Consider the following 10,288-nt stretch of genomic DNA (forward strand, 5'->3'; position numbering starts at 1 on the left):
TTTTTTGCGCTACGCGGGCCTCTCACTGCCATGGCCTCTCCCGTTGCGGAGCACAGGCTCCGGACGCGCATGCTCAGCGGCCATGGCTCACGGGCCATCCTCCCAGACCGGGGCACGAACCCGCGTCCCCTGCATCCGCAGGCGGATTTTCAACCACTGCGCCACCAGGGAAGCCCAAACACACAATCATTTTATCACATGGTTTGAGCGACAGATTTGTGAACGTTCCCTATGTGAATTTTCACATGAAGTACATTTTCAAGGAAAATATTTAGAGTACTTTTAACAAAAATTTATTTCCCCAAATGCCTAACATAGTTTTAGCAATTATTTGCAAGCTGCTCATGTACCATTTGAAAATGATTCCTATTTGTTCCTTCAAGCAGGTTCAGTGAGACCTCTATTTGGCCCCATTTTGCGTTATTTGTTCCAGTTTACTACATGGCCTTGAAAGGAAAAGGCTGAATATCTTTGAAAATAGTTCAAACTTTTCCCCCAATTCAGCCTGGCCATCCTTCCAGTTATTTTGACTTAATGAGATTTTACTGTTCTCTGGAAAGGTTAATGTCTCAACACATGAATTGTGCAGAACACTACATTGCAAAACACTCATGTGATGTAGCAGAAAAAGCAATTAATAAATTTAGAATCAGATATTTGGGATGCAAGTCCTAGCTTTGCCTCTACCTCACTGTGCAACATTGGATATATTACTCTGCTTCTCTGAGCTTCAGTTTTCTCATCTGTAAGGTGACAAATCTCTAATACCGTGCTTAAAGAGCTCCACAATTTTGTTTCTAATTTGATGGTATACGTAAGCAACAGCCTCATCACTGTCAACAAATATTTACTGAGTGCCACTTGTGGTGTGTTTACAGCAGGCTTCGTTGTTAATTAATTATTCCCCTGACTAAACAGACGGCAGACTAAAACAAATAACACCGTTCAGAGAGCAGGGAAAGTTTTATTAGCCTGCACTCAGCCTGGCACTGGCAATGAAAATGTCATTCTTCCCCACAGGTACAGCTTCCTAGGGAGGTTCGGGCCTGTGGTTTTTCATATTATGAACTGTTTCTGTTTTCAGAACTCAGAGTTCTTTGTAGGTTTACATAAGCGTAAGCTATGGAAGTTCTAGAAACCACCATTCTTGGGTAATTCTTGTTTAGAGTTCTTCATCTCCCTAGGAAGGAGAGGACTGTCTTCTTACATTTTATGGTAAGATGATGGAGTTTGGGAGATAGAGGCCTCAGAACTTTTTCCTTGCATAAAGCCATTCCCAGAAGCTTGATGATCCCCAGATTTGTATCTCCAGCCTGGACCACCCCCAGGAACATGCACTTGACATCAGCCTGACCTTTAGACCCAAGCCAGTCGCTGCCCTGGACCCTGGGGTTCAGGCCCTGTGCGCCTTCCCGTGGTTGTCCAGGCAGGGTTCCCCAAACCGGGACCCGGTCTGCGTGGGCTCTAGTCACCAGAGACGCCTTCCTCAAAATTGTCTAAGTCCCTCTGTAGTGGCTAGGACTGCTCAGGGCCAGCTATGCCATCCGGGAGGGGTGCCCCAAACCTGGACAGGGCAGCATGGGACCCAGGCCCGGTTTCTTCCCTTCTAGGTGCTCAGTGACAATATACACCTCTTTCCCATGTCTCCCACTTCCACCCCAGTCTGGCATTGACCAAGGGCCCCAAGGAGCCCTGGGCCTCTTGTTGGCCCCGGTTCCAGGAGGGGCAAATGGTGACAGGAAAGCTCCTGCTGCTGGGTACAGTATCTCTGTCCCGGAATCAGGTGAGATTGGGCTGCCCAGTACAGTGCAGACTGTGTGTGACTCTTCTCAGACACAGGACAAGTTCCGGGCTCTGGGCCACCAAAGGTCCACCATCAGCCCTTGCTTTGAGCAGCCTATGGAGGCCCATGTTAGTTCTTACCTATGCGGGTTCCAGCCTCAGCACAGGGCGGGGTGGTGGTGGTGGTGATGAGGGCACACAGCCCAGGGGGACAGCCGGGGTAGCGACAGGTGCTCTTTACCCTGAGCATCCTTCCTCAAACATGGCTACTCCCTCCCCTGCCACCACTGCCACCCAGTGGTCACCCGACCCCTCCACAGGCTCCTCCAGGGGTAGCCATGCCTCAGACCCTGAGGAATTTCCAGACACCGCTCCACAAGGCCAGCAGGCTATGCTTGTCCATGTCCCCTGGCCTCTGATGGATATGGCCCCATCCTGGCCTCCCGGGGTGGTATGAAGGAGTGCCAGATGAGGGATGGACATCCCTGAGTGAATGACCCCTGTCTTCCAGCACTGCCTCCTGTGGAGTTGTGTGGAAAGTGGCTACAGGGTCAACACTGAGACATCATGTCCTAGGAAGGCACTGTGTTGGAAGATGCCCTCCTCTACGTTCACACTGTAAGATTCCCAACAGTGAATGTGCCACAAAAGGAAGAGTCGTTCAATGTTCCCACATAAGACGTGCACTGTGGTCACCATCCACAAAGCACAACAGTCACCTCTGAGAGTCACAGAAGCCAGTGTTCACAGGCCACACTGTGGATGATATGGTATCAGGAGTACTGATGTAATCAGCACTAAATAAGTGGGATGAGGGAGCTACAGAAACAAGATCTTATCATTTCAATACGAACAGTTTCCAAAAAACCATGGCATTGAGAGTAAGAATAGACAGCATAGCTATCTTTTTCTCTCAGTGGAAGATATGAAAGTAGTTCATTTGCCAAGAAAGAACAAAAGAGATGCTTCCTATTCTTCAGGGGAGACATGAGCATCTTCACAGAAGTACCACTTTCCAATGCACTGTTCTAAACCACATGGCAGATCACCACACCTCACATGAGTCCATGACTTTTTAAATACATTTTAAATTGAATACCTTTTTAAAATAAAATTGCTTATATAGACAGATATCCCATAAAAACATTCCCCAGAGCCCTCCATGTCCTAGGAGTAGCCACTGTCTGAAGACAAGGTCCTGAGCTTCTCTTGTCCCCCTAAACATGCTCCTCCCACAGCATTTTCCATCTTAGAACATGGCAGCTCCAGATTCTAAGATTTTACTCAAGCCCAAATCCTTGACTCCTCTCTCCCTCTCATGCCCGCTTTCAGTCCATGAACAAAGCCTGTCAGACCTACCTTCAAAATATATCGGCTTTTCACAACCTTCCTACCATCACCTCCCTGGACCAAGCCACCATCATCTCTCACCTAGATTATCACACAATAAGTTTCTTAAGCAGTCTTTCTGCTTCCTCCTTAGGCTCCCTGCGATCTAATCTCCACAGACTATCCAGAATGACTCTTTGAAAAACTAAGTAGATCATGTCACTCCTTGATTCAAAAACTTCCAATTGCTTCCTGTCACAGACACTGAGTTTCGCCTCTCAGATGCCCTTTCATGGAAGGACAGGCTGCCCAGCTGTGGGTCATATGACCCCAGCGCCCAGCTCCTTCAAGGTCAAATCTGCAGAGGACCTCTTTGTTCAAGGTCACACCTTCCCTAGGCCAGCCTGTACCTGGTGCCCGAGCAATGCAAGGGTATACAAGCCTGACATGTTGACCTGACAAAGGACAACTGTTCATGAAGGACCACAGAGGACAATATTCTCTCCAGAACTCACCACCGGGTGGACCAAGGCATTTCTGGATCTTCATCACAACTCAGTTTCAACCTCTACCCAGTCCTGTCTCCTCCTCCCCTTTCACAGGGGCCAGACCTGCATTGCAGCCTGAAGGTTCTACCTGTCATTCCTGGTTCCTCTCCCTTTTAACTTTCATGAGCATTTCCACCCCATCCCACCCTCCAGTCTTGCAATTCTATGTCCTTATTGGCATCTGATTCTCAGAGGACCCAAAACGGACTCATTTTCCCTCACCACCCCGTGTAAAATATCAGTGCACCCTCCTCTATCCCCCTTACTCTGCTTATTTTTCTCGATAGCAATTGTCACCACTTGCCATACTTTTTTTTGTCAAAAAATATTGGTTTTTCACTTCCTCCCCACAAACTAGAATACAGGCTCCACAAGGGCAGAGACTTGGCTTTATTCACTTTCATACCCACGTGCCTAGAATAATGCCTTGGATGTAGTAAGAGCTCAGTAAATATCTGATGAATGAGAAAACAAATACACATTTGGGAGACCCCTGACAGAAAGAAGGAAACTTGAATAGTTGCAAAAATACTTCGTTGTACTCTTTCAGACATGCAGGGAAAATTCTAGGGGCTGAAATTTTTTGTGATTTGCTTCCTACTTCCAAATTTGAGTCTTGAGCTCGGCGGCCCAGATTCCCATCTTCTTCTTTCCTCCAAAAAGCACACATTTAGGCTGCTTCAAATATTTATTGAGCACCATCTGTGAGCCAGACACAGCTAAGCTCTGGGAAATATGAAGATGAAAATGATACCACCCTGCCTTCGGTCAGCCCCTGGACCAGTGAGGGAGACAGACAAATCCTCACTAAAGGAATTAAGTGCTATAATAGATGTCACAGAGGGCACTGCAGAGGCACAGAGAAAAGCCACTTAACCCAGCATTAGGGAGGGCTAAGGTGCCCCAAGGAATCCCTGAGAAACATCTGCATCCTGCTCACCTTTGTGTCCTTCGAACAGCCCTTAAGCTCGTTCCTACCTCAGGACCTTTGCACTGGCTGTCGTTCCTACCTCAGGACCTTTGCACTGAGGTCCTACCTCAGGACCTTTGCAACGAGCCCTTAAGCTCGTTCCTACCTCAGGACCTTTGCACTTTGCCTGGAGTGTGGTACCTTTCAGATTCTCACATGTCGGTACCTTCTTGTCATTCATGTCTTGGATCAAATGCCACCCTTTCAGGGATGCCCTCCTGAATACCTTAAGTGTTCCACCCACCCCAGTCCTGCCATCCCCTACACCTTGACTAGATGCTCTGTCAAATGGCCTTGCTTTTGTCCTTCATAGCACTTCACATGACCTGTTGATTGACTGACTGACTGACTGTACCGTCTTTCTCCTCCACCCTGTGCTGTAAGTCCTCTGAGGACAGGGACCTTGTTTGTTTTGCTCTCTGCTCTAGCTCCAGTGCCTACGAAGGGGCCTGGCACACATAAGTGGCTCAACAAGTACGTATGAATAATTATGTGGAAAGGCTTCAGTAGAAATACAAATAACAACTAGTAAGTGACACAGCACCAGAGGGAAAGCTTTTGTAAAGAAGTGGACTGTCCTGCTCTTCTTATCTCCCCAAGGGTCCCAACATCAAAAATCTTCATGTCTGGGTGATAGTATATGGGGATTCATTATACCATTCTCTTTACTTTTATATTCTGGAATTTTTCATAATAAAAGAAATTAAGGAAACAAAAGTCTTGGGGCCAAGTAGGTAGTGTAAATGTAGGAAGCATCTCTATCTGGGGGCCAAAGGTGGGACCTGGGGTAAACTGAAGACAGCAGGCTCCACACAAAGACATTCAGGTTCCATTTTCCCCCCAAACTCTGGTGTGGTCTGAACAAAATGAGCTGGAATTCACCAATTTGTTACCCCTGAACAGCACAAGCTAAGTCATGGATCCTAAACAATCTATTCATTCAATACTGAAAAAATTGACAAGAAATGCCCAACCATCTGGAGACCAAACCTCAGTAATATTGAAGAATCAGGCTCTTTTCCAAGACCTCACTTGTGCTACAGCTCTGCCTAGGGCACACTGCTCATTTCCCTATGGGGAGAAAATAGAAAATATGTATTGGTCTCTGGCCCTGGTTCCTGGAACAGAGCTCCTGAAACCCTGTCATTTTCTAAGTGAAAAGAGTACTGGGAGCATCTCTTATTCTATTGAGACAACTCTGCATGGGGGATGGTCACCAAAAAGACCAAGCCATGATTAGAAGCTTGGAATTTTCAGCCCCATTCCCCATTCTCCAGGGACGGGGGAGGGGCTGGAAATGGAGTTAATAACTAACGATGGCGGGCTTCCCTGGTGGCACAGTGGTTAAGAATCCGCCTGCCAATGCAGGGGACACGGGTTCAAACCCTGGTCCGGGAAGATCCCACATGCCATGGAGCAACTAAGCCTGTGCGCCACAACTACTGAGCCTGCGCTCTAGAGCCCGCGAGCACAACTACTGAAGTCCGCGCGCCTGGAGCCCGTGCTCCGCAACAAGAGAAGCCACCGCAATGAGAAGCCCGCAGCACCGCAACGAAGAGTAGCCCCGGCTCGCTGCAACTAGAGAAAGCCCACACACGGCGAGACCCAACGCAGCCAAAAATAAATAAATTTATTAAAGAAAAATAATAATAACTAACCATGCCTACATGAGGAAGCCTCTGTAAAATCCCAATAGAAGGGGGTTCGGAGAGCTTCCAGCTTGGTAACACATCCACAACAGGAGGGTGACGTGCCCCAACTCCACAGGGACAGAAGCTCCTGCACTCAGGACCCTCCCAGACCTCACCCTATGTATCTCTTCATCTGGCTGTTCATCTATATCCTTTATCGTATCCTTTAATATACTGGTAAACATGTTTCCCTGAGCTTTGTGAGCCATACTTGCAAATTAATCAAACCCAAGGAGGGGGAGTCATGGCAACCTCTGATTTACAGCCGAGCCATCAAAAGCACAGGTGACAACCTGGACTTGCGATTGGCGTCTGAAGGCAGGGATGGGGACAGTCTTGTAGGACAGAACCCATACCCTGTGGGATCTGACACGATCTCTAGGTAGGCAGTGTCAGGACTGAGTTAAATCGTAGGACTCACCCCATCCCCACCCGGTGTACAGAGAATTGGATGGTGTGGAGAAAAGCCTCCACACATTTGGCAACCAGAAGTGAAGGGTTTTGTGTGAGGAGTAAAGGAGACACAGAGGAAAGACAGACTCACATGTGCGAAACTGAGTTTTCCCATACACCTACCTTCTCCCAGACTCCCTGCAGGGGGAGGGGGTACTAACAGCTCCTCTAAATGATCCACTGCAACTTCCAACTGTCACTCCCCCACCCCCTGAAAAGCCCCTTCTCTTCTGAGGTTCATGTCCTCCGACCCCCCCACCCTCTTCCCATCCTTGTTCCTTCAATCTCCAACCCCAGGTCCCTCCACCATAGTCAGCAACGGCTTCAGCACCTCCTTATGGGCTCTTTCTCTGCAACCTCAGCCTCCAATCAGTATCCCAGGGAATGACAGCCATGCACGAAGGTGGCCCAGCCAGCAGCCCCATCTGACCAGCCACTTCGTCACCCTCACAGGTCACTTCAGCAGAACCACTCTCAGCCATGCCTGGCACCCGGCGTTACCTTCCGTCCTGACTTCCCGATCTCCGAGCAGCCTCACTCTTGAATCCAGGTCTCAGTCGAGCCGACTACATCCAGGATCTCCAGTATCTTGAACGTTCTACCAGCGTCCATCTAACTTCACTTCTTTTCCTTATATACAGCTGTGTTTTGCAACCTCGGCTAAATATTAGAATCAGCTGGGCAGTTTGTGCGGCTCAGGATGACTGGTCTGCCTTAATCAATGACATCAGATGCTCTGGGGGAGGGACTCAACCATTATTATTTTGAACGTTTCCCCAACTGATTCCAATGAGCCGCCAAGGTGTAGGACCGCTCCGTGCTCCACAACCTGGGCCTCATGGCTCATCGCTTTAACCACTTTCCCACCAGCACTTTCCTTTCCTCATTCACTTCTTCTCTGCCACGTGCTCCCTAAAAAGCTCAGCCTGGGAGCAGCCCCACTGCACACTTTGCCTATTCTTACATGCAAGCTGCTGAGCTCTGCTGGAGGGAAATCACAAAATTATCCACTTTCTCTGGAGGACAAGTCTCACATAAGGCACTAACCCAGTGGGATTTTAAGCATCCCAGGAAAAGTCATTCCTTTGGGACCCACACTGACTTCTTTAGCCAATAAGCTTACCAAATGTATGTCGCTGGGAAAAGTTACAAATATATGAATAAGACTCTGCTTGCGAGTAACAGAAACCTCCTTGAGTTATAGTAGCAGGAGGGTGTGGGTTTCAGATGGAGAGATCGTCCCGGCACTCAGGTTAGCAGAATAATTTGGGGAGCACAGCAGAGTCAGTGCTGTATTAAGAAAAATCATGAAATGCTTGGAGCTGAAATAAAGAGGGACCAGTTGTATTCCTGGTACAACTGTACTCGCAGGGGCTGGAGAGACTAGGCTGGTTTGCCAGGTCCTATCATGAGAGGATCAAAGAGGAGGACTTCTCCTTTTGGAGGAAAAGACAAGGTTTGATAAGAGACTTTGGTCTCAGGATTGGCCTCCTCTACAAAGCTGAGGGAAGGGAACTCAGCAGAACCACTCCAAGTTCGTGTGTGTCTGGGAGAAAGAGAAGCCTGCCTTCTCGGGTCCTGGTTGCATGACTGGTGAGCACTGGTCTTGCTGATCTATCTCAAGCACCAGTGGGGAATGAGCATTGAGGCCCACGGTGTGATGGCGTGATCAGAAGGAGAGGGGCCAATGGACAGCCCCTCAAGTTCCCAGTTCCTCACGGGTAGAGCATGAGCCCAGTCACCTCCTCCTAAGACCCCAGAGTTGGGACCATGGAAGGTGTAAGATTGGAGGTGGCAGGCTTGTCAAGGACCACCGAGGCACGAAGCAGAGGGGCTCTGGGTGCAGAGGAATGTGGTGGGGGGGGAGGCTTCAGACCTGGAGTCACCAGATCTCTCAAAGCCTTCTTCCTGGGTTTGGGCTTGAATTCCTTAAGAGCCTCCACCTATGTCGCTCAGAGACAACAAGCTCCACCTGGAGTGCAGATGACGCCTTCACCTCGGGAAACAAAGTTTCCCTTTTTCTCCTCCCGCTCCACACACTGGAAGGGTCCACCAGACATGAAGGTGGCTTCTGTTAGAGAACAGTGCGTGCCCCTCCATCACTCACATGCACAAACACACAAATCCGCACACAAGTCACCAGGCTGTGAGCCTCATGTGTGCTGAGAGGAGGGGAAGAGTTTGGGATCAAATTGGAAGCTTTCAAAGGAATCAGGATCTATGGAGAAGGAATCTGACTGGCAGTTTGGATTCGATGGTCTCTCCTGAGCCAATCAACCGTGGCTAGGGGTGGGTCATCTAAGCTAATAATGGCTCCCGGGTAGCCACCCTGTGGAAGAGGGGGTCAGATCTAAGATAGGCAGAGACGGTGAGCGTGGCTGACACCTCAAAGGCTGTTCTCCACGGTTGCTTTTCTTCCCGACTAGAAACTGGGAGACATGAAAATACTGAGCTTCTGAGAGGCTGAAGGATGCTGCAGGTAGCGAGGAACGAATAAAGATGCAACAGAGAAAAGGAACTCAAAGACACTCCCCTATCTAAACCCAGCCAGCCCTAAACCCAGCCTTGAGCCAGCTTACTTCTTCTTGGTTAGTTTTCTTCCCATAACTTCCACATTTTTCACTGCAGGTTTCATGGTCCATTACTTACTTTACTGATATGCCCCCACAGAAATCATCTTTGACTAATATATTACCAGAACAACATATTACTATATTACAAACAGAAGAGAGAAAAAACCCCATAGAGGCAATCAAATGTCTGGAAGAACATTGAGAAGGTTAGAAAAACTAAAAAATGATTGCTAAGACACATGATAAGAAACATGGGGGGGGAAAGGTATAAATACCTTAAGGGGATAGGACAGAAAACTGGAATTCTGTCTGTCGCGTTGTATACCTGGAAAATGAGGGTGATACATAGCACCATCATGAAACGTGTATTATTACAGAAAAGTCTCCAGGTGACTGCCCACCTGTTGGAAGCATGTGACTGTCAAGATGAATCAGAGCTGTGGAAATTAACCACTGGGTACTTCGTGGGCAGAAATATGTTTTAGAGAGAAAGACTGTAGCCTTGGATTTGTGGGTAGGGGTAGGTGTGCTGAGAATGAAAAACAGAGCTAGGAAAGAGAACAAAACAAATGCCTAATTCTTCTCTTGTACAATTCAGTAGCTGGGCTTAAGTTTTACAACAGGACAAAAGATGGGAAGCACCAACATCACCCAAAGTACTAACTCAAGCTAGAGAATGGTTTAAAAGAGTTTTGCATGTGAAGGGAAGTATAATTAGAACTGATGACATTTATTTTAAAGGAAACTTTAAAGTATATTTCCTTAAGCACACTCAGGACTGGATTAATGGAACCAGGTAGAGTGATTAATTAAGTCTGCTCTCCAGTACCTAGGCTTGATTTACGTTTCCAAATTTTAATAACCCAATATCCTTTTGAATGATTAAGAGCAAGGAATAGGATCCAGGTCAATGTAATGAGTATATGTTAAAATAACCAAAGC

Source organism: Lipotes vexillifer, unplaced genomic scaffold (assembly GCF_000442215.2).
Source record: "Lipotes vexillifer unplaced genomic scaffold, Lipotes_vexillifer_v1.1 scaffold83, whole genome shotgun sequence".
Classification (NCBI taxonomy): Eukaryota; Metazoa; Chordata; class Mammalia; order Artiodactyla; family Lipotidae; genus Lipotes; species Lipotes vexillifer.